The sequence below is a fragment of the Miscanthus floridulus genome, chromosome 11, assembly GCF_019320115.1.
Source record: "Miscanthus floridulus cultivar M001 chromosome 11, ASM1932011v1, whole genome shotgun sequence".
Taxonomy (NCBI): Eukaryota; Viridiplantae; Streptophyta; class Magnoliopsida; order Poales; family Poaceae; genus Miscanthus; species Miscanthus floridulus.
Genome location: NC_089590.1, coordinates 61,979,281 through 62,004,011, shown reverse-complemented (window position 1 = coordinate 62,004,011; position 24,731 = coordinate 61,979,281). Strand labels below are relative to the sequence as shown.

General features: G+C 50.2%; 2 long non-coding RNA genes across 11 annotated transcripts; both read right to left on the bottom strand.

Annotated features, from left to right (window-relative positions):
* Positions 1-5,543: 5,543 nt before the first annotated feature.
* Positions 5,544-24,014, bottom strand: LOC136490939 (uncharacterized). 10 transcript variants are annotated; one of them, XR_010767912.1, is made up of 8 exons: positions 23,473-24,014; positions 22,874-23,394; positions 22,382-22,759; positions 22,151-22,298; positions 21,624-21,725; positions 7,406-7,501; positions 6,719-7,302; positions 5,544-6,604 (listed from the first exon to the last, which is right to left on the bottom strand). It is a non-coding gene; the product is annotated as an uncharacterized lncRNA (long non-coding RNA). The 10 variants fall into 10 exon arrangements; XR_010767913.1 differs by lacking the exon at positions 5,544-6,604 and having other exon boundaries at positions 6,700-7,073; positions 7,191-7,302; XR_010767914.1 differs by lacking the exon at positions 5,544-6,604 and having other exon boundaries at positions 6,700-7,073; positions 7,191-7,302; positions 7,419-7,501.
* LOC136490940 (uncharacterized) lies at positions 16,646-18,271 on the bottom strand. Its single transcript, XR_010767920.1, has 3 exons — positions 17,106-18,271; positions 16,838-17,036; positions 16,646-16,764 (listed from the first exon to the last, which is right to left on the bottom strand). It is a non-coding gene; the product is annotated as an uncharacterized lncRNA (long non-coding RNA).
* Positions 24,015-24,731: the final 717 nt, after the last annotated feature.

Genomic DNA, 24,731 nt, shown 5'->3' with positions numbered 1-24,731 from the left:
CATCTGAGACACGTTACAAATACTACTGAGTAAAAGCGAGAATTTTAAAAAGTTTTTTAAAACTATCACTACTCCATATTGCCCATCTCATGCCGGCTCCAAATACATCATCTCCGCTGGTTTCACCCCTCTATGGTGTTAAGTGAGGGGGTGACGAGGTGGGTTGTTGCAACCGGTTCAAAATGGCATTCAAAGTGGTTTGTCACCGCCTGCTCCTTTTACGGATCAGCGATGATAATCGGAAAAAACATAGGCTGAGCTCACTAGCCCAACACATCTGGAGCCCACCGGGGTGAGGAGGCAGGAAGGTCGAGGTCGCCCCTACGCCAGCACCGGATTGGACATGATCCCCTTACTACTATTGGAGATGTTGCGGCCCTACGCTTCTGCCAGAGGGGCCACAAATCCCTCGCCTTCGCTGGATGGGATGCGACCCCGCATGACCCTATGCTTCCACCAGATTCGTGAGCGCACCCCTCCCCTCGCCGCCACTAGAGGGGCCACAGCCCTGTGTAGCCACCAGAGAAGGCGTGACCTAGGTCGCCACAGCTAGCCGCGGCGGCGCATCTCACGGCTAGGCACAGCCTGACTAAGGGCAGCGTGGCCAAGGTCGCCATGGCAACAGGAAGAGAATCCGAGGCTCACAGGAGGAGGAATGGAGGCCGGTGGGAGAAGATAAGGTTGGAGGAAAAAAGCTAAGGTTATAGATCCCATATTTTGGAAAAGTCACATCGGCTGTTTGAAATTAATCGGAGGGTAGTAGCAAGTTTTCACTGACGGGTTAGGAACTTAGGATACGTGCCGACGGTGAAAATGGTCATCACCGTCAGTTCTTAATACGAACCAATGGTGAAAACTATTTGTACTAATGGTTCATACTATTTTTTTAGAAAATGAGGATTTCCCTGCTTTTGTATTTTAAAAAGCAACCAAACGTTTAAGCTCCACGTTTTGGCATGCCCGCCTTACAAGTTTTATCCTAAAGGCGACATCACAGAGACACTTAAAGTATAATGGTTCGTATTATGAACCAGTGGTGAAAAATATTTTCACCAATTATTAGCATAATGAAACAACGGTGGTGAAAAGTATCACCAACGGTTGGTTTTGTTCTAACTGACGGTGAAAAAACCGTTGGTGAAAAATAATTTCAATAACAGTGAATGAATTTTTAAATTCAAATGCTGTGTATCCATCGGTTACAATATCGTGTCCACTCTACGTCACACAACCTCGATTAAGTTAGAATAATGAACGGTTTTGTAACGGAGAGGTGAAAATCATACGGCCTGTATTTTAAGGTTGTTATAAATGGACGTTTTCCAGTTTCGGAAAAGGAAAACGGATTTTTCTTGTCTCCAAAACAAACTCGCCAGAGGAAAAGCTCAATCCATCTGCAGCTGTAGTGAAGACCTGTCGCCCTATGCAAACGCCGGCGCCAGCTGCCCACCCATGGCCCAGGGGCGCAAACGGGCAATGGCTGGAATCTCTTGCGGCGTTCGTTTCGTTGGCGCGCGCCGGTGCATTAAACGAGCTCGGAGTCCGACTGGGACCGGCATTCGTTGGCGCGCGCAAGAGCTGCAATGCAAGCAATCTCGGAGTCCGATCTGGACAGGCGGACCCGTACGGGATCCTACACGATCAAATCACTGCTATATATCAGCCGCGCCCTGTTCTCTGCGAATTTTTTTTATTTTTAACACTTTTTTGAAATTATTTTCAAATATGACATTTAAAAAAAATCAAAACTAACACTTTTGGCCGCGCCTATTCGCATGGCGCGGTGAAATCATGTTGCCGAGCCATGCATGGGGGCGCGGCAGGAGCGGCGACGTGGCAGCGACCAGGGCCGCTGAACGCTGACGTGACCGGAGCTGCCGCGCCACGGATCTGGGCGCAGCACTGATGCACCACGGCTCATGGCGCGGCAAGGCCGACTTAATGTCACGCCATGAGCCTCCCTCCCTCTCTCTGCCTTACGTCGAACAGAGGTGAGGGCGCCCGCGCTGCCCCCACCCCCCTCACAGAAGCATGCCGCCGCCCGGCCCTCCCTGCCCGTCTCCCTCTCTCCCTTCCCCAAGCTTCTCCTCGGCCTCGGTCACGGTAACAATGCTCTTATTTGTTGTTTGAACGGTGGATTCAAAGATTATGAATGGTAGCTATGGTTTGGAGGATAAGTATATTTGGGTTAGGATTTGGAGGAAAATATTAGTTCGATTTTGTCATTGTTAAGGTTAATTAGTTAGTTAGAAGCATGTTACCATGTTTAGTGTGAGGTATTATTTTAGTTGTAATGCAAATGGTTCTCCTTTACATTAATTTGCGATGTTTTGATTGATGTTAAATTACAACCGTTTTATTAGATGCAAGACATGTATCGGGAGCAGTTGTGGCGAAAACGGGGTCGTCCTAGAGAGTTGTACCCCGACGAGTCTAGCAAAGATGTCCCCGTCCCTCCTGACCTCCCTATCCCTAACTGTGACTGTGGCCGTCCGGCCGACGTGTTTCAATCGAGACATCCGGACAATGTGGCTCATTGCTTCTACACATGCAGTCATTTAAATGTAAGTAATTGTTTATGTATGTTTTTTTCTTCATTTGTGTTACTAAGTTACTAATATTTCATTGGAATCTTATTGTGTAGGCCCACGAGATGTGCTTTTTCTTTAGTGGATCGACGGTGCAGACAAGTTTGACCCAATGCACCTCTTTTCGACGATTGTTGGAGAGGGAGCCATCCACGCGAGCGGTGGGTTCCACCTCCCCCTAACCCTCCACCAATGACGGCTAAGGAGAAGCACTTAGCTGCAGTTAGACGACTCGAGGAACCTCCTCTGTGCTATTGCGGAGATCGAGCTGTGATAAACCCTGAGAATACGTTGGAGTTTGTGTGTCCAAACAAACATGAAGCAAGTGGACAGTGTATCTGTTGAAATGTTGAGCTATAGGTGTTGATGTACTAATGCACCTTTTTTAGGTGTTTGCATTTGCGAAGTGTCTTTTCAAGAAGTGGCTCTATGATCCTAAGAATCAATGACCAGAGATGTCAAAGGAAAAGGAAAAGGAAAAGAAGAAAGAAAGGGTAATTTTCAAAGCACCACCTGTCTTGTGCGAATGTGGTGTTAAATCCAACTACGACCTAGTCCCTTCGGAGCTTAGAATAGGCCATTATTGCGGCCATATGTTTGACTATGATGTGGTTGGTTATTGTTGTGGAAAATATGAAATTATATTTTTTTTTCTTTTGCTAAGACCTATGATCTAATTTTTCGTTTTAATAGAGCACTAGGAAATGCAAGTGGAAATCTTATGATGGTCAAGCTAGGTTCTTGGATGAGTTGAAGGGGAGGCAATTAATTGCACGAAAGAGGGGATACGGACCTGACTACGTTGACCAGTTCGTTAAACAGCGGAAGAAGGACATGCGTGAGTTTGCTAGACAGAGCGGTATTCGTAACAAACTATCATATATGTCATGCTGACATCCCTATAGTTCAGAACGCCACTGAAAGGTACGTTCATCGACCTCAGTTGTATAAGCTCTGTCGCTGTGTAAGGTGGTGGTGGAACGTACTGCTGTGCTTCGCTAATTCTACCCCATGAATCATTGGGTGTATCATCCTCTATCAAATCTGTGACTAGTCTACCCTGAACCAGCATAGCATGAAGTACCTCAGTTGGTACTGCTAATGGCATAGCATGAACCGGTACTGGCATGGCATCAACCGGTGTTGGCATAGCATTTCTACCTCCTTGGTCACCATCAGAATCGTCTGAATCACTGCTAACTGCATCACCGATCCTGTCCTCCTCCTCCTCTTCCCGTTCGAACTCGTTCACATCAAAGTCATTGCTTATACAACCTACTAGAGTTGAATGAAACTGCTCCTGCATCAACTAACCGTCCAAATCCATGTTACCCTGAGTTACTTCCCCTTCGACCCCCAATTCTTGTTCATTGCCTCCAACACCGTCATTGGATGGCCCGTCCTGAAGACCCTGCATCCTATACCCATTCTCCACCACCACCTCAGGCATGGGCACATTAGAACCTTGAAGCACCCTATTGTAGCGGGACCAGTGAGCAGGGTCGCGCAAGGGCATCAGGACATAGTGTGCCCAAGTCTTCCCACTATCAAACCTCTATTTCACTGTGAAATCACCACCAAACTTTATATTCAAACGGACACAAAGGTCGTCAAAGCTAGGAGGTTCATCAAACCATTCCAATTCTTCTTCCATATCTTCAAACATACCATCTTCTTTCCTAACACTTTCTCCGTAAAAAACTCGGACACAACAATCCATCTACAAAAACATTTTAGGAAACTTCATCAAGTCGTTGAAATCGTCGTATCACGCACTACTAAGTACCAACACATGAAAACTAGTATCTATACTAACTACCATTACTGCTACAAACTAACTAAACCATAACTACCTAACCAATCCCTAACCCAAAGTCCTAACTAACAATAGCCTAAACCCTAAACCCCTAATCCTAACTAACAAAAACCTAAACCCTAAATTACTAACCAAACCCTAAACCCAATATCCTAACTAACAAAAACCTAAAGGCTAGCTACCTAACCATACCCTAAATTCTAACTACTTAACTATACCAAATCACTAACAATAATCCATTCATTCAAAATTTAATCACCAAAATGAGGGTCTTGGAGGAGAGAATACCTTAGAAACAATGGAGAGAGCTCCTGGGGGTCAGCCTCGACGACGGAGAGGGCCGCCGCAGAGACCGGTAGCGGCGGAGGCCGAACGACCACCCACCAAGGAAGGCGGCGCGGGCGGCCAAGGGGCTGACCCCCAGCCTATCACCAGGGGAGGCGGCGCGGGCACAGGTAGGGAGACGTGGTCGGCGGTGGACGAGCCAAGGGAGGGGGTGATGGCGGCGGGCACGGCCAAACAGGAAGGGAGCGGCGCGGGCGCAGGTAGGGAGGCTCAGCCGACGGTGGACGAGCCAAGGGAGGGGCGACGGTGGCGCGCGGCGGCGGGCACGGGTGAGGCCAACGGCGACGGTGGCTGAACGGCCGCCCACCAAGGGAGGCGGCGCGGGCGGCCAAGGGGCTGACCCCCAGCCTATCACTAGGGGAGACAGCGCGGGCGCAGGTAGGGAGGCGCGGCCGATGGTGGACGAGCCAAGGGAGGGGGTGACGGCGGCGCGCGGCGGCGGGCACGGGCAAACAGAAATGGGGAGACAGAGGGTGGGTTGGAAGCGCGGTGGAGGGCCCAAGGCCGTGGGCGGGCGCGACAGGAGGGTGGCGGCGCGGTCGGGCGGGTGACGGCGGTGTCGGGCGGCGGCGAACGAGACAGAGAAAGGAATGGACAGAAAGGGAAGAGAGGCCTTGCCGCGGGCCTGTGATGGGCCTTGCCGTGCCATGCGCCGTGGCGTGTTAGTGCCACGCCCAGATCCACGGCGTGGCAGCCCCGGCCACGTCAGCGTTCAACGGCCCTGGTCGTCGCTCCTGCCGCATCCCCATGCATGGCGCGGCAGCGTGATTTCGTCGCGCCATGCGAATAGGCGCAGCCAAAAATGTTAATTTTGAAGAAAAAAAATGGTGTCATATTTGAAAACAGTTTAAAAAGTTTTAAAAAAAATCGGCAACGTCGATTGCTCCGTCCGTCACCGAGTCAACGACTTGCCAATTATCGAGCTAGCGCGCGAACGTGTGCACGAGTCATAGCGACGATGATCATCGCTGACGCTCCGGACGAGATGACGATGGTGGACGTCATCGCTGGCTGGGAACCCGATGACCGGACCCTCCTCTACGACCCCAAGTTCTGCTTCCCGCCGGAGACGCTCCTCGCGCTCGCCCGCGCGCACGCCTGCTGCCCGGACCTCGTGTACCACGAGCGTCGCCGCCACAAGGACAGCGACGCCTTCACGTACGTGTTCGGTCTCGGTGCCGTCGGCGTCATCGATAGTAGTGGAGGTTGCGCCACCACTGCGGCAGAGAGCAGTGGGACGAAGGTCGATTACTCCGAATTGGATCAGGAGCCTGCAGCCTACGCCGCGGTGGAGCCGGAAGAGCCTGAGTACGTCTTGGTCAGCACCGACACGGCCGATGAGGTCGAGCGCGAGCGACGACGGGAGGCCAACGCGGAGGCTACGTTTGTGGACGCATGGAACAACCAAGTCCGCTCAATCGAACAGCTATTGGAAGAGAGAGACGAGGAGACCGCTCGTACGGCTACAAGTAACAGCCTCGTCGTCCGTGGCACCGACGACTTCTTCGATGGCTTCTTGGAAGAGGAGGCCGCCATTGAGGTAGGATGGAACATTCTTGTGAGCATCGATGACGAAGCGGCCGTCTCGGAGTGGGCGTAGCAGATGCAGATGACGATCTGTAATGAGGAAGGAAAAAAAGGCCGGTCGATGAACTGATTAGCTAGAAACTAGGGACCATCTTTGTATACCTTCAAATTCGTTACAGTAGCTCACAAAGAATGCTACAACTTTAAACCTAGGCCGATTTGGTTTGGGTTGGGTTTAGTGAGACTTCTTATTGGTCTGGCCTAACTGGAGGCCAGTTAGGCCGTCGTGGAGTGCCACCGCAGTGCTTGGAGGTCATCATGGTGGAGACTGCACCGTCGAGGCAGTACCTTAGCCTTTTTCTGTTGTGTCTGCTTGCATTTGAAGAATTTGCCCAAAAATCTCCAAAATTTATAGACATAAAGTAGACCAAACAATTGATACCTGTAACGAAATCATGCACAAGCACCAGCTTGACTTATCTCTGATCTAAGCAGGGAAGCAATCATGTGGCTCCCAGTCTGTGCCTGACAACAGCCGTTCCGGCAGGATGGCCTTACGTCACCGGCCCACCTTCGTCGCCATGTTGAATGCCACACAGCATGTTCGGTTGGCTGGTTCGTATCGTTGCTGGTTCGTGAAGAAATACTGCTGGCTGATTTGTGTGAGAGAAAAATATTGTTCCGACTGAAAATTTACGATCGTTTACGATAAGCAACAGCCAAATGAACAGGCTGACAATGCGCCTGCCGACCAGCACCACCACCTCCCTGGCTTGACATTGGCGTGCACTCCTGCTCTGCCTGGATCACCAGATCATGGAGGAAAATCACTGACCCAAACCAGAAACATGATCTGAAAGTGTCCTGGCTCTGAAGATAGCAGCACATATAAAACACAAAGCTACTGTTGCAACTTGCCAGGAGAACCATAAGACTTGACGTGCCAGTCCAAGTAGAACTTGCATACATCGCATAGGAACCATGCGTACTTCCCTTTTGATTTTCTCAGCTCAAGGAGATCCTTATCTGCAAGTATTAGCAGGTTCAGTACATCATATGACACATGGTGACTGAAATGAAAGGGCTGGCCATATTCATATTGCTTTAAGATTCAGGGAAGAACAAGGACATGTGAAGCTAACTTGCGTTATGATGTTGAGGCCAACCACGTAGATGACCCCATAAGTGAAAACTATATTGGCTGCCTCCGGTGGTCACTGTGGATCTGCAAAGGGTAAATGAATGCATTAGTCCCAACAAATCGTTCAGATTTCTGGTAGCACACCAACATGCATGATTGGCATTACATTGGCTTCTGTACAAGGTGTGGCATTTCCAGGCTTCTAGCTGCAAAAAATGCTCCACCCAACAAACAATTTTCTTAACATTTTTCACAAAGGAGGGATCCTTCTTGATGGCCTGAGAAATTGCGACACCTTATCAACCAACTAAGCAGCTTTGTCCTCAACTCTCTTGATAGTGGGATCAGGAAGCTCTATGTTCCCGAGGCCATCAGATCAATGAAGCTACACGAATTTTTCTCTGGTGCAAAGTAGGTAGCATGACCAATACCTTGAAAGGTTCATGGCTGCCCTTTGCTACTGGCTCAGGACTATGCCTAACAACAGAAGGATTCATAGCAGATGTGTTGTGAGCACTGATTATCATTAAAGGCCATGCAAAATCATATAATCCAGACTGTGAAAGATAGTCACGTGCAGTGCCTTCCCCTTCTACAGTTAGTGTATACCTACAAAACTCACCTAGTAAGCTCCAACTAATGCTTAGCATCTCAAAAGAAAGTGGATGCCTCATAACAAAAACCAAAGTAGATACATAATGTGCATATATAGTTGAAAATCTATTATCTAGCTGCTGCACAGGATAAAAAGTGGACACGGAATAAAAGATCAATGTACCCAATGAGATAACTAAATACCAAGATAGGTCAAAATGGAATTCAGTTTTTTTTAATGACAAAAAAGATGGTAGTTCTAACAATGATGCTGGTGTTGCACCTATTGGTTAATGCAGATGGCAAATGAATATTGTGGGGGTATTAACCCCTATACCCTTACGGCTAGGCTTGGGCCGGCTCGGACTAGGGGGTCTGGCCCATTAGAAGATGACACGCGGCCTAGCCAGTCTGCTCGGAGTCCCGCGCAAGGAATCAAGGCAGACCTGGAGATCAAGCAAGATCCTGGTCGGTTAGAATAGGAATCCTTATCCGGCCACCTATGGCAATTGTAACTGGTTAGGATTAGTTTCCAGATCTGTAACTCTGCTCCCCAGACTATATAAGGTGGGCAGGGGACCCCTCTAAAAAACATCTCTCATTGACATACAACAATACAATCAGACGCAGGACGTAGGTATTACGCCTTCACGGCGGCCGAACCTGGATAAAACCTCATGTTTGTCTTGCGTCACCATCTTGTTTGTAGCTAGCGCATCTGTCTGCCGACAATCTACTACCTTGGGCATACCTCTAGGTAGACTGCCGACCATATTTCGTCGACAGTGGCGCGCCAGGTAGGGGGGTGTACGTACTGCTCCCCAGAAGAACAAGATGGTCATCATCCCCGGTTCCATGGCTACGCCGAACGGCCTCACGTTCACCATCGACCAGATCACCTGGACCACTTGCTCCGACAACTTCATCGCCATGACCACGGAGGAGGCGCGGATCCGATCTGCGTCGACCACTGCTTCATCTGCATCGGCTACGGCTCCGACCACGGTAGATCTGGCTCCGGCCACACCAGCATCGTCTTCAGCCACGCCAACAACCCGTCGTCCGCTTCCTCGCTACAAAGGGAGGCAGATCGACAACACCGACCTGCTCGTCTCTATCGATCGGGTCGGCACCAAACTTGCTGAAACCCTAGCTCTGGTAAGTTCGATTCAAAATCAACCTACCGTGCAGGTAACCACTACCCACAACATATCTACCCGACCAACTCGGGCCAGTCGTCCTGCACGACTCGGTATGGATCTCGTGGTCACGTCTACTCCTGAAGGGCGCTCCGTTCGTCGCCGACCAGCCCCCGCGACGGGTCTCCGGCCCTCCGAGTGCGAAGCCTCGATGGAGAACTACCAGGCTCAGCCCTACGACCTGCGCAACTTCATCAACATGGTCTGGATTGAGGAGTATCAAGAAGGATCGGTTCACATAGTTCAAGAGGGCGGCCCAAGCTCCCTATCCGACATCGCATCTAATGGCTCCGTCCACACCGAGCCCCAGCATCATGATGATGAAGGCGTTGAATACGATCTGGATATCCCAGACCACGCCCCGAGGTACCCACGATTCCCATCCTTCCCACCAAGGCGAGGAGACTTGATCAATGTCGTCAATAATGACGAACCACCGGCAGTTGGCGAAACAGAACAAGAAAGGCTAGCACGCGAAGCACGCAATATTGACCGGTTTAATCGCCGACAAGCCGAAGCCGAGGCAGAAGAGGAGGCACGATGCATAAGGTGCCAGCCACGTGACCTCAACAATACCTTTGACAGGGTAGGGGAAAAGCAGGTCTTCTGGACTCCAAGCGCCAACGTAGTTGTTGCTATGGCAACAATGCAACGACTACCCAATACCCCGGAAACTCAAGCAATTCGTGATGATGTACAAGCTTACCTGACGGCTGCTATGGCCCAAACCGCAGAGATTGCAAACCAAGCTCAGGCTCCGTCCGTCTTAGTCGAATCAACCCGCAGTCGCCAGTACTCAAGTCGCCCACAGTCACCCAACCAACGTGGCTCGCGCAACAACGACCCATCAGACAACCGTCAAGGCAGAAACGGTGGTCATGATGGTGGTCGGGATGATAACCGTCGCAACAACCGGGACGATAATCGACGAGACAACCGTGACAATCGCCGTGGTAACCACGGTCGCAGGGTCAACCAGGATGGCAATCAAGATCGCCGTGATGGCAATAACGATCTCCGCCATTCCCTCAGAGAACGCGATCTGCGCGATCACATTAACCAAAGAGCCAACGATCGTACATCCCACGAAAGCTATCGCCATATGGAATATGATACTACCCACGGCCCTCCGGGTTTGAAGCAGTTTACTCCACACCTTCGCCAAGTCATATGGCCCAAGAACTTCAAGCTCGAAAAACTTCAGAAGTACGATGGCAAGGAGAACCCCGAGTTATGGGTCATGCTCTACGAAACCACGTGCAGATCAGCCATGGCTGACGAGCACGTCATGTCTAATTACTTCCCAATCGCCGTCGGCCATGCAGGCCACCAATGGCTGATCAGTTTGCCGGCGAACTACTTTGATTCTTGGCAAGAGCTCAAGCAAGCATTCATTGACAACTTCATTGCTACTTGCGAACAACCCGGCAACAAATATGATCTGCAGCGGATTCGAGATCGCAAAGATGAGCCACTGCGCGAGTACGTCCGACGCTTCTCGGAGATGCGTATCAAAGTCCCATCAATCTTCGACAACGAGTCAGTTGAAGCTTTCATCACTGGTCTCCGCTTCCACGACGCCCTAAGGGACAAGCTCCTCCACAAAAGATCTGAATCGGTCACAGCGCTCCTAGCCACTGCTAAAAAATATACGGATGCCGATGATGCTAAAAAGATAATCATCGAAGAAGCAGCAAGGGTTCCACGCTCCGACCACCCCCACACCGCGACGACTACCGCGGCAACCGTGGTCGGAACGACAATTTTGATCGCCGCAACCAGCGCAACGATTCCCGCGACCACCGCGACCAGCGTAATCAGCGGCGTAATCGCCGTGACGATTACAGGGGCAAGCGTGCTCGGGAAGATGACGGCGAAGTCAACACCGTTAAAAAAGGTGGCGGACGTCGCAACTACGAAGACAACTACGCCAAAGCATTGAAAGGACCCTGCCAGCTCCATCCCAAGTCAAACCATACCATGGAGAATTGACGTGTTCTCAAATCTATCTACACACGTCAACAGGCTCCGGATACATCCGACAAGCCTAACGACGCAGGGGAACAGCGTAACAAGGACAACGATGATGAAGACGCAGATCCTCGTCACAAGTACGTCAAGCCAACCGATCACGTCCACACCATCATTGGGGGCAAAGTGTCCATCGAGACCAAACGAGAACGCAAGCTGCTCGTCCGCGCTTGCTTGAACGTGGCCAACACCGACAACCTCATCGCCGATCCACGGCTCCCTCCTTGGTCTCACCGCAAGATCTCCTTCAGCAGAAAGGACCAATGGGCTGCTGTACCTGAGCCAGGGCATTTTCCCCTGGTTCTCGATCCTTGTATCAACAAGGTTCAGTTCGATAGAGTGCTGGTTGATGGCGGCAGTTCCATCGGTATACTGTTCAAGAACAGTTTGCCAGCCCTGAAGATAACCCAGGTTGATCTAAAGCCATATGAGGCACAGTTCTGGGGTGTTCTCCCCGGACAGAGCTCTACACCTCTCGGGCAGATCACGCTACCTGTGCAATTTGGTACCCCAGACCACTTCCGCACCAACTACGTCAACTTCGTGGTCACCGACTTCGAAGGCACCTACCATGCTATATCCTTGGTCGATCAGTGCTCACCAAGTTCATGGCCATACCTCACTACAGGTATTTGGTGCTCAAGATGCCTACTGAGAAGGGATTCTAACACTCAGGGGCAACGTGTACGCAGCATACACCTGCGCGGATGACAGCTTCAAAATAACAGAGGCTCACGACCTCTCTATTCACATGGCCGAGACCACTTTCGATGCCAAGAAGACTCCAGCCGATCACCTAGAGATCCCAGAGCTCGAGGCCCCCGGCAAGAACATCAAGTCCAAAGAGCACAAAGAGATCCAGCTGGTCAACGGCGATCCCAGCAAAACGGCCCTTATCGGGGCCAACCTGGATCCTAAATAGGAAGACGCGCTCGTCAGGTTCCTGAGAAGCAACGTGAGTGTGTTCGCATGGAAACCCGCCGACATGCCCGATGTACCTCGGAACTTGATCGAGCACTCCTTAAATGTCGATGGCAAGGCCAAACCCATCAAGCAGAAGCTACGACGGTTCGCTCGCGACAAAAAGGAGGCTATTAGGGTAGAAGTTACACGGCTTCTAGCAGCCGGATTTATCAAAGAAGTATATCATCCGGAGTGGTTAGCCAACCCGGTTCTTGTACGCAAAAAGAATAAGGAATGGAGAATGTGCGTTGATTACACTGATCTCAACAAACACTGCCTTAAAGACCCCTTCGGCTTACCTCGCATAGACGAGGTCGTAGATTCAACTGCCGGTTGCGAGCTGCTTTCCTTTATCGATTGCTACTCTGGTTATCACCAGATCGCTCTCAAAAAGGACGACCAGATCAAGACACCCTTCATCACGCCTTTCGACACCTACTGCTACACGACCATGTCGTTCGGGCTCAAGAACACCGGGGCTACCTACCAACGCGCCATACAGGCCTGCCTCAAAGACGAGATAAAAGACGACCTTGTCGAGGCTTATGTTGATGATGTAGTTGTCAAAACCAAGGAAGCATACACCCTTGTCGACAACCTAGAACGCACCTTTGTAGCCCTTAACACATTCCAATGGAAATTAAACCCAAAGAAGTGCATCTTTGGTGTTCCATCTGGTATACTGCTTGGCAACGTCGTCAGTAACGATGGCATACGCCCTAACCCAGAGAAAGTAAAAGCTGTCTTGGACATGAAGTCGCTCAAGAAGGTGAAGGATGTTCAAAAGCTTACTGGATGCATGGCTGCCCTCAGTCGTTTCATATCAAGATTAGACGAGAAAGGACTACCGTTTTTCCAGCTGCTCAAAGCATCCGAGAAGTTTGAGTGGTCGGAGGAAGCAGACGCTGCCTTTACACAGCTGAAACAATTCCTTACATCACCTCCGGTCCTCACTGCTCCAAGAGAAGACGAAACCCTCCCGCTTTACATCGCGGCAACTAATCGAGTGGTCTCCACCGCCATGGTGGTCGAGCGCGATGAGCCTGGCCACGTCTACAAGGTACAGCGACCAATTTATTTCATCAGTGAGGTGCTCAATGAGTCCAAGACCAGGTACCCACAGATTCAGAAACTGATCTACGCCATACTGATCACATCCCGAAAGTTAAAATACTACTTCGACGGATATCGTGTGGTGGTCATGACTGAGTACCCTCTGGGAGACATCATTCGCAACAAGGATGCAAACGGGCGCATCGTCAAATGGGCAATGGAGCTATGCCATTTCTCCTTGGAATTTGCAAGCCGTACTACAATCAAGTCTTAGGCACTTGTCGATTTCATCGTCGAGTGGACAGACTTAAGCACACCTGCCTCTCAGGGGCCCATCGAGTATTGGAAGATGTACTTCGATGGCTCTCTCAACATTGACGGCGTAGGAGCAGGAGTCCTTTTCGTATCACCGTCTAGGCAGCAGCTCCAATACGTCCTCAGGATTTATTTCCCAGCGTCTAATAACGCCGCCGAGTACGAAGCATGCCTACACGGTCTGCGCATTGCGGTCAAGCTCGGTGTCAAACGTCTCTATGTCTATGGAGACTCGGCTCTGGTCATCAACCAACTCAACAAGGACTAGGATATGACCAGCGAAAAGATGGACGCATACTGCAAAGCGATCAGAAAGCTAGAAGGCAAGTTCTATGGCATCGAGTACACACATGTGGTCCGGGACAAAAATCAAGCAGCAGATGTGCTGTCAAAGTTAGGATCATCCCGAGCCAAAGTCCCACATGGCGTATTTGTTCAAGACCTGCTCACGCCCTCCATCTTAGAAGATCCCGCGGTCGACAAGCCTCCAGACCAGCTATTGGTGGCTATGGTTCCGGCGTCAAACACCACCAAACCACCTCCGACCACTAAGAAGCCTGACTAGAGAGTACCTTTCATCAAGTACCTGACAGATGGTAGCGGTTACACTGATCGGACAGAAAACAAACGCCAGATGCGTCGCAGTAAATAGTATCTCCTCGTCGATGGCAAATTGTGGCGCAAGAACGCGAAAGAGGAAATCTTGATGAAGTATATAACCCAGGAGGATGGTGAATATCTCCTGGACAAAATTCACTCTGGCTCCTGCGCCAACCACGCGGCCTCGAGAACGCTGGTTAGCAAGGCTTTCTGAGTAGGGTTCTATTGGCCGTCAGCCATAGCCGATGCAGAGAAGCTAGTCCGCCATTGTGAAGGTTGTCAGTTCTTCGCCAAGAGAATCTACGTACCAGCACACGAGATTCAGACTATACCAGCCTCTTGGCCCTTCGCATGTTGGGGACTGGATATGACCGGGCCTTTCAAACTAGCCCCTGGTAAATTTACATGCGTCTTTGTGCTGATCGACAAATTCTCCAAGTGGATAGAGTACATGCCCCTGGTTAAGGCATCTTCAGAAAAGGCTGTCGCGTTCATCGACCAGGTCATCCACCACTTCGGCATACCTAATAGCATCATCACTGATCTGGGTACTCAGTTCACCGGGAACGCTTTTTGGGACTTCTGCGATGAAAGGAGCATAGTAGTAAAATACGTCTCGGTGACACACCCTAGAGCTAATGGACAAGTCGAGCGGGCCAATGGTATGATCCTAGACGCACTCAAGAAGAGGATGTATAGAGAGAATGGCAAAGCTCCTGGAAGATGGCTCAAAGAGTTACCAGCCATGGTCTGGGGTCTCAGAACCCAGCCCAGTCGCAATACCGGCGTATCACCATACTTTATGGTTTATGGCGCTGAGGCAGTGCTCCCGGCAGATATAGCCTTCAGATCAGCACGGGTCGAGAACTTCAATGAAGACACGGCCAATGAAGTACGGGAGCTAGAAGTGAATAGTGCAGAAGAGAAGCGGCTCGATTCTTATGTACGTACAGCCAAATACCTTGCTGTGTTACGCAGGTACTACAACAAGAACGTCAAGGAGCGTTTCTTCGTGGTTGGGGACCTGGTCCTGAAGTGGAAGACGAATCAGGCTAGCGTCCACAAACTCGCAACCCCATGGGAAGGGCCCTTCATGATCAAGGAGGTTACACGTCCAACATCTTATAGGTTAACTCAACTAGACGGTACAGACGTACCAAATTCATGGCACATCGACAAGCTTAGCCGTTTCTATGCTTAACTACTAAGATATGTACCCCTCTTGTACTTTCGAGTTATTTCAATAAAGCTATTATGATTTCTCCGACCACTCTAACGTGTCATTTCGAAGTCTATTGTTATTCTAACTCTACCAGTTAAAACAGACCACCATTTCTTCTCGGGTTTTCGGAGCAGGCCCTATCTTCGGTTTCTCCCAACGCGTGCATGGGATCCGCTCTCTACGCTACGAGTGATCGACAGGTGCTCTCTGGTTTGACTTGTGTGTTTCTACGTGTGCACAAACACTCTGACCGCAAGACAAACCAGGGCCATACAAACCTTTCAGGATGATGTGTCAACTAAACTGGTACAACTAAACAGAACGCCAACACATTCTAACTTAGTTACATCGGTACGACGTCCGAGCTTAAACATGTTTTCTACAAAACAAACAAGCTCATGTTGTTATACAGTTACGTTATTACAAGCTTACCTGAAAAGGTCCAAGTTTACAATAACACAACTACATCTTCTTCTATAGCTATAGCCTACACTAATGGCTGGTCGGGGCACGCGGCACCTGCTGCTCGCTGGGCCTGACATCGTGCTCGAGTCTCGAGGACTCTTGCATTGGTCGAGCTGAAGAAGATGGCCCCGCCGACTCCTGGCTGGTCAAGACCGCAGGCTTCGCCGGTTGGCTTGAAAATAAAGGCGCTCCCGGCTGGCTTGTTGACGGCATTCCTTGTACGGATGGCGACGCACCTCCACACAGGTTAATGTCGCTAATTATTTTCGCCGACAAGTCCAGCTGGCTCATCCGTAGCTCCTCGGCCTTGTCTAGATCTACCTCCTTCGGGTATCCAGCCTCCAGGCGCTTGAGATCGATCAGGGGGTAGTGAGCACGTACCATGCTCAGCACATGTGTGCCTACGTACTCTCCTGCCTCCTTCATGAACTCCTGGAACCATCCCTATGCCTTTTGGCATCTCTCGATCAATCCTGATTGTGGCGTCCTTGGCACATCTTCTACTAGCACCGGATCGATGAGGTTAAGGACCGACAAAATGCCCTTTGCCACCTCCTAGCACCGGCTTTTCCAGGTGTCACAGTCTTTGGTGATCTCTTGGCATTGCGCCTTCCAGCCGTCACGGTCTTTTATCATGGCCTCCAGATGCTTCTTTGCATTGACTTTTATAACTGCAAACTGCACACGCTATTAAAACGTCATACCACGACAAAATAAGGCGAGCAACAAAAGTGAGCAAAGGCGTTTGGACAACTTACCTTTCAGCTCCTCTGTCATCTTGGTCGTGTGGTCCTGGAGCTGCGACTGGTCTTACGCCAGTTTTCTGTTGTTCTCGTTTAGGCGATCACACTCCATGACCGCACGACTGTTCTCCTCTCAGAGACGGATCACTTCAGCTTCTAAGCCTGCACTACAGTTGTTACTACCAACAACGCAACAGCACTTGTCAGTAGTCGGCATGATAAAATGGCTACTTACTTGTTCTTTCCTGCTCTTTATTACTGAGCTGGATGACTAGGTTCTGGTTCTAGGACTCTTCCACCGTCTTTTCATGATTGGCGGCTTCAAGCCGCTGGCGTAAGCGTTCCACCTTAGCCATCAGCTCCTTGTTGCTTGCAACGATCCCCTCGATCTGGTCGAAGCATTTCTTGCGGTACCTTGCGGTCTTCATCAAGTCCTGTGTGCAGATGGTTAAGTAAGACAACTACGACTAAACAGCAAGACCAAGGGGTGAAGCAAAGCTTACCTGCACCTCCGTCACAAGCCGTTTCGCCGCCCGTTCAACTTTCTTGTTTTCTTCAACCTCCGGGATTTCCTTATGGACAACCCATTGTCTTCCTCCACCTCGTCCTCTTCGGGCTCTTCTTCGGGTCCTGGTGCTGGCCCGGTGTCAGTAGCATCTGTGATCACTACGGCCTTCCCATGAGCTGCAGCGTCGATAGATGTGGTCTGTGCTCTCACATCCGGCCGTTGCTCCTCAGTCTGCTCCGTCACCCTCGACGCTGAGGTGTTGCCCTCAGCAGGTTTAGCGCTTGGAGCACTCATGCCCGGCTCGGCTGGTCCCTCATCCACCTACTCGGGGACTCTTGTCTGACTGCTCGCTTGCTGAGGCCCCGACGGATCTTCTACTACGGCTTCCTCAGTGGCCGGCTGCTGGGCAGTCTGCTCGGAACTTATTGGCGGAGCCACGCTACTTCCAGCTAGCTGGTCCGGACTTTCTGTGGATGCCGAACTAGTACATCCGAGATAAGTTCAGAAGGCAATCATATTCAATGCAAATTGCTAACTTACATCAAGGTTACAAATACTTACATATTGGAAGCACGGAATGATGTGGAGAAGGCGTGTCTCCTCGTCCGTACTTGCTCTGCGTGCTGTGCGGGTGACTCCTGGTCTCCCTCTACATCCAGCACTATCGCTGGGCCTTAGTGCTCGACCCCTCCGCCGCTTATCCTTTGCGCTACAGTGGTCGGTGGCGTGCTCGGTTGAGTTGTCGCTCCCATGGCCGATCGCGTTCCTTGCCCTGGTACCCCCGAGGTCGACCCGGCTGCATCCTTCACCGACGTCGGCTCTAGTTGCCTCCTCCTCTTTCGAGGGACAAGTCGAAAGGTGTCTACATCCTCTCCCTCCTCTGCGTCGTCGTCCGACCAAGTAAAAATCGCTTGACGACGCTTGCTGGCCGGGTTGTCCTCCGGGCCCCCCTCGGGTTCATTGATATTTAGCACTCCCCCGGTGAGTAGGATGGTTGCCGATCTCTTCTTCGATTGTTTGGGGGCAGTCGGCCGCTTCCTAGCAACTTGGGCCGCTGCCTCCTCTCCAGCTTCGAGCACCGCCCAGTCGACGTCCTCGATCTCGACGCTGGCCTGGGTGGTGGGATCAGTTCCTTGTGGCCACTCTACTCCAGGGGGTGGCGACACAAACACTATCGCTCTATCCCGACCATTAACCTGGGAAACAAAAGGGAGTGCACACAGTAAGTTTCCACTTATCCTACCACAATATAAGTCTACGGGTACAAGGCAAGATGAGTTACCTTTGGGGGAGGTCGGGCAAGCTTGAAAGCGTGCTCGATGTCGCTCAATCTGGCATAATTTGGATCAGCTAAGTTAAATAGCTCCCCAATTCTGGCTCTGAGTTCGTTTTTGTCAAGCGCTCCCTGACTCGTCCTCATCGGGTCTGCGCTACCTTGATACTCATAGCCAGGATGTACCCTCCTCTGGCAGGGCTGGATCCGACGGCTGATGAAGCTCCCGACCACGCTCGGACTGTCCAGTTTCTTCCACGGGATCATCCCAAATATTTCTGGAATATGTTCCAGGTGCTCGGGCTTCTCTGACTAGCTTGTCCTCTTCTCCGGAATGTACCCCACGTCGCACAGCGTGATCGTGTTTGACTCTTCGCGAATGCAGAACCATTTCTTGTACCAGTCGTCTAGCGACATGTTCCATGGGCAGTGCAGGTACTGGGCTTTCATGCCGTCATGAAGGTTGAGGTACACACTCCCGGCTATCTTTGAACCGCCGCTTCCTTTCTTCCGCAGACAGAAAAGATGGCGGAAAAAATCGAAATGGGGCTGGAAGCCGCCATATGCTTCGCAGAGATGTATGAAAGTGGCGATAAGGAGGATCGAGTTGGGATGCAGATTGTAAATCCCAATCTCATAGTAAAGACAGAGCCCCTGAAGAAAAGGATGTACCGGAACCCCAAATCCCCGTTTAAAGAAGTCCTCGAACACCACGATCTCACCTGGTTGTGCATCGGGGTACCCTTCGCCCTCCGGCGCACGCCACCTTACGAGCTCCTTGTTGTGGAGTACCCCCATGGTGACGAGGTCTTCAATGGTCTGCTCGTTGCTTCTCGATTTCCACCATTCCTTCGCCATGACCCCTGCTTTCTTCTGCGCATCACTTTTCGCCATGACTCTGGCCTTGCTGGTGAACGGGGAAATGGCGGCGGATTGATTGGTGGCGATTTCGGATGTATTAGGGTAGGCAAGAGGAAGAAGAAAGTTGCGGTTGCGAATGGCAATGGGGTTCAATAATTAGTAACTTACCTATCCTATACCATATTTAACCCAAGAGTTACGTCGTTTCGTCTGCCTGGAATTCTTGGGAGACGTGCGCACGCGTCGCAGACGGTTGTTTTCATAGCCTCGAGATCTACGCCAATATATGCGCCTCTTCGTTGCCAGTGTGGGAGGGCCCACGCTGACGCACCTACTGACAGGTGTCATGCAACTGTTTACTTGACAAGACAAAAAGGCAGTATGACGTGCTATACCCGTCTACTTTTTTTACCAGACGTGTCAGATTGGACTTGACGGAACACGTAAATAAATACATAAAATAATAGTACAAGTGGCATATGATTTTTTGCCGCACTTTCCGAGCTTGGGGATATACCAGACCACCCTCGTGCTCGGGGACTGTCGCGACTATCCTCGTGCTCGGGGACTGTCCAGACCACCATCGTGCTCGGGGACTCTCGTGCTCGGGGACTGCCCCGACCACTCTTCGACCATTGCTCGAAGACTGCTCTCCTCGACTACATGTGATTTGTACTCACATACAGTTGAGAGGCATTTATTTTTTCTCACTTAGACCTTGCTACAAGGCTGATACCTCGCCTTCCAGCAAGCTCGGAGACTACATCGGTACGATGCACCTGCCGGTGCATCTCGTATCGCTTGTATGATGATTGGATTCTCAACTTAATTGGGAATTCTTTTTAGACCCTGGCACCACGTGCCTGCGTCACCTACTACCAGGCTCGGGGACTAAGTGGGCACACTTCACCTTGCGGTGAATGTGCTTATTTTATCGAAACCTACGCTCTGACTGTTGGCCATAACTACTATTGTACAAGGGTCACTTACATTTCTTTTCAGAAATACAAGTGGGCACACTTCATCAGGAAAGAAATCTTTTTCTTTTTTCTTTAGAGCACCATGCATTCTTCGGACAACCGGAATCTTCGGCTATAATCGTGGTCTACTGCTCTCTATGCTGACCAGAATACTGGCACATTTGCTTGGTCAATGTTTCAGCCAGTTGGAGATGACATGAAGACAGATCGTATTAGTTGAAGATCGAACGGCGTGTCGCAACATAATACATGGTGCTCGGGGACTAGCTGTGGGGGTATTAACCCCTATACCCTTACGGCTAGGCTTGGGCCGGCCCGGACCAGGAGGTCTGGCCCATTAGAAGACGACGCGCGGCCCGACCAGTCTGCTCGGAGTCCCGCGCAAGGAATCAAGGCAGATCTGGAGATCAAGCAAGATCCTGGTCGGTTAGAATAGAAATCATTATCCGGCCACCTATGGCAATTGTAACTGGTTAGGATTAGTTTCCAGATCTGTAACCCTGCTCCCTAAACTATATAAGGCGGGCAGGGGACCTCTCTAAAAAAACATCTCTCATTGACATACAACAATACAATCAGACGTAGGACGTAGGTATTACGCCTTCACGGCGACCGAACCTGGATAAAACCTCGTGGCTGTCTTGCGTCACCATCTTATTTGTAGCTTGCGCATCTGTCTGCCGACAATCTACTACCTTGGGTATACCCCTAGGTAGACTGCCGACCATATTTCGTCGACAAATATTACATAAAGGAACTATCCATCGTCCATAATTGGTGAATATTGTACCCAATGAGATAACTAAATACCCGGCCCCGTTCGCTGGTCTAAAACTTGGCTGAAACTGGCTGAAAACACTGTTTCGGCTGAATTGTTGTGAGAGAAAAATACTGTTACGGCTGAAAAAAGAAGCCGAACAAGCCGAATATGGGGTAAACCGAACAGGGCTGATAAGTCAAAATGGAATTCAGTTTTTTTTATGACAAAAAAGATGGTAGTTCTAAGAATGATGCTGGTGTTGCACCTATTGGTGAATGCAGATGGCAAATGAATATTACATAAAGGAACTATTCATCGTCCATAATTGGTGAATATTGTGTGTTCCTTTGTAAGACACACATTGGTATATTCATATTTTCATCATTCAGGTTTCAGACAGCACGTTGAAGTGATTATTGAATAAACATTTGAACTGAATGGTACTTTATTGTTATTCTTCTCAGGTTATTCAGGTATCGCTTGTTTGTCGATATCAGAATTCATCATTTGTTAAGCAAAATTCTAAGGCCGCTATTATTAAGCAGTAAGGCAAGTGCAGTTGTGTAGGGAATATAGAAAAAAGGAATAGAAGCAAGACAGTAAGGTTGGTGCGGAGATGAGAAGAAGATTAGTGCAGACCTGACGGCACATGCGGAGATTGCTGCGGAGATGCAAGGCTTCGGCCCGTACCATCAATCTGGATTGTAGACCATTAGCATCCAGTTGCTACTTCGTGCCTTGCTGTAATCAAGATTAAGAGATGACATTAAACTTAGGAAATATGTATTGACTACCAAATGGACCAACAAAAATGTTTTGAGTTTACTGTGAATCCCCTATGTGATTTGGATGGTTAAGGTCAAGTACATGTATTTTAGAAAACTAACAAATAATCCAACATACTACATTTTTCTAGATTAGATTGCTCCTTCAAGCAAATCATGTCTTTACGAAGATAAAACAAAAGAATTTGCTGAAAAATAATATAATGCAGATGCTATTGTCCCTAAAAAGACTAAAAAATATGTCTAGAATTCCTAGTAGAACAGGTTTATGACGAGTAGCATTGATTCTAAATTCTTCCTGATATTTTATATCAAGGCAAAAGTGTGCTGACATTTTCCAAGGAAAGAAACTGAAATTATGTTGAGTTGAACAAAATATACCTTTGAAAAGACATCTAAGAATTCAATTAACAAGTTTCTTCTCCTACGTTCCATTTTGTGGAAGACAATTATAATATGCTTTGATTTCCTGGGAGTATCTTCCAACTTCCTTGCCAGCGGCCAGCCAAACACAGCTAGCATGAACTCTCTACAAGCATAAATAAATAGTCCTGTTAGTTCGGACTCAGAAAAGAATATGATTGGTTCAATGTGACTAACTAAAGGGTGTACCCAGTGTAGAGAGCTCGTGCTCTTTGCGGGGTCTGAGGAATGGTGTCAGTGGCAAGCCTTATCCTCGCCTGTGTAATGCGAGGAGACCGCGACTCGAACCCGGGACCTTCCGGTCACATGCGGTAAGACTCTACCGCTTGCATCAGGCCCGCCCTTCTTCAATGTGACTAACTGAAGATAAAAATACATACCTCGTCTTTAGGGATGAGTTGCGCCTCCCTGGATATGATCACTGATTAGGATTGACCACACGAACATCAAAGCGGACACCATCAGATGCTGGCATCACTCCTGAAAACAAGCCCAGCGACGAAGAGCTTAGCGAGGAGGAAGATGACTCTGGGGATGAAGCTATACTTGGCAATCCTGATCCTTAGTCTGAGTTTGAAACAATGCAGTTAGCTCATCAATACAATGTTCATTGCAGGAATCGCAACTAAACAAAAACTAAAAAACTAAAAAAAACTTTGGATGTCATGTAAAGAAGTGTACCTTGTATGTTATCCGATGTTGTTTCCTTCATTTGTCCATTTGAATTTCCTCATATGTTATTCGATAGCTGCTGATTCGTGGAGAGCTCAGAAAGGTGCATGAGCAAGGCGCAAATCAAGGGTCAAGGACGGGCGACGGTGGCGTGGATCGGAGACGGGCGAGGCGGCGGCACCAGTCATGGATCTCGTTCGTGGTTGGCTGCAGACCGGGGTCGCCGGACCTGTCGGCGCCAGCTTCAGCGGCAGCACTGGACTCGGGGACTGTGAAGCCTGGGATCCTCCTAGTCGTGGCGACGACAAGGTTTGGCGAGGTTGGTGTGCGCTTCGGCGTGGCGCGGCCATCGATGAAGAGGAGCAGGCGGACGTCGGGAAGGACCGGCGGCGGCGTCGCCCTTGGCCGCAGTTGAGCGCGTCGAAGAGGAAGGCGTGGGCCGTGACTCCTTGCAGATCTGCTACGGTTGCTCGGTGGAGTCGGAGTAGGGGCGGGGCGAAGCCGTCCAACGGATCGACGACGAAGCAGATCTGCGTCGGCCGCCGCTCTTATCTTGGTAAGCAGGAGAAGGGTGAAGGGAACCCAGTTCCTATAAGAAGGGGACTCACCTGGTTGAGATCTAAACTGGAGAGAAGGTTGGCAGCGGTGCGTGCGCTGCCGCCAGCCGGCCGGTGGATGGGGCCGAGCGCCGCTGCTGTGGCGAGGTGATGAGGGCCAAGCGCCACCGGTAGAGGAGCCACGATCATGCCGCCGTGCTGCCCGCGCCGTCCGCGCCCGTCAGTCGGATTCATGAGGAAGAGCCGCGCCGCTCTGCCCTGCCCTCACTGTGCCGCGCGCCGCTGCTGTGGCGAGGTGACCGAGTGCCTCTGGCTGGGGAACGTGCAGGAACCCGGCGCCCCGAAGCAGCGATGGCATGGAGGCGGCGCCGCGTCCGTCGGCGTGTAGGCGGCGGCGTAGGTCAGAGAAGCGATGAAGCGGTGGCGAGGGGTGAGCAAATTTGTCGCACAGGAAGGGCCAGCGGCGCGACGGCTTTGGTGTCGCATCCGGGGATGCATGCCTGTGGCGGCCGCGTGTGGCGGCGGCGCGACCTGTTGCGGGCGGGCACGGGCGCAGGGTGGGTGCGATGGGGGTGCGGCGGCGGCGCGGCCAGAATCACGGGAGCGGGTTTTGTTTCCTTGCATCGACGTTTCTTTCCTATAAGGGAGACGGGATCACGGGCGGTTGGAGAACGAACCAAAACAAATATTGCACCAAAAAATATTCACGTTTTATTCTTTTTAGTTGTAGGGGATACATCTATTTTACTGATTCAACCTACTAAAGTTTAGTTTTGGGAACCGATTGAATGCAACAAAAAAAAGTGTAGAGGTTTAGTTTTGGGAACCGATTGAATGCAACAAAAAAAGTGTAGAGGCCTAGAGAGTGCATATGGTTAGTTGTTGACTTTACCACATCCGTCATTTTTTTCTGAAGCCAATTGAATGCAAAAAAACAAAAAAAAAGTGTAGAGGCCTAGAGAGTGCATATGGTTAGTTGTTGACTTTACCACATCCGTCATTTTTTTCTGAAGCCAATTGAATGCAAAAAAACAAAAGAAGAATTGATTGAACGTTCAGATCTGCAATTGCTCCTCCATCATATCTTCCCCGATTGTAGAGGGCCCTGAGGGTGCATATGTGTGTGTGCGTTCTGGTCTCTGGGCCTCTGGTTCTGCCTACGATCCAGTGGGCTGTGCTGTGACTCTGAGGCCACGATCCAGTGGATCAAAAATTGCTCGACGGACTGTGTTGAACTGTGTAAAACTGTCTGAACAAGAAAGAACTACTGGATCAAATTTCGTTAGCCAACGTATTGTAATCCAGAAGAA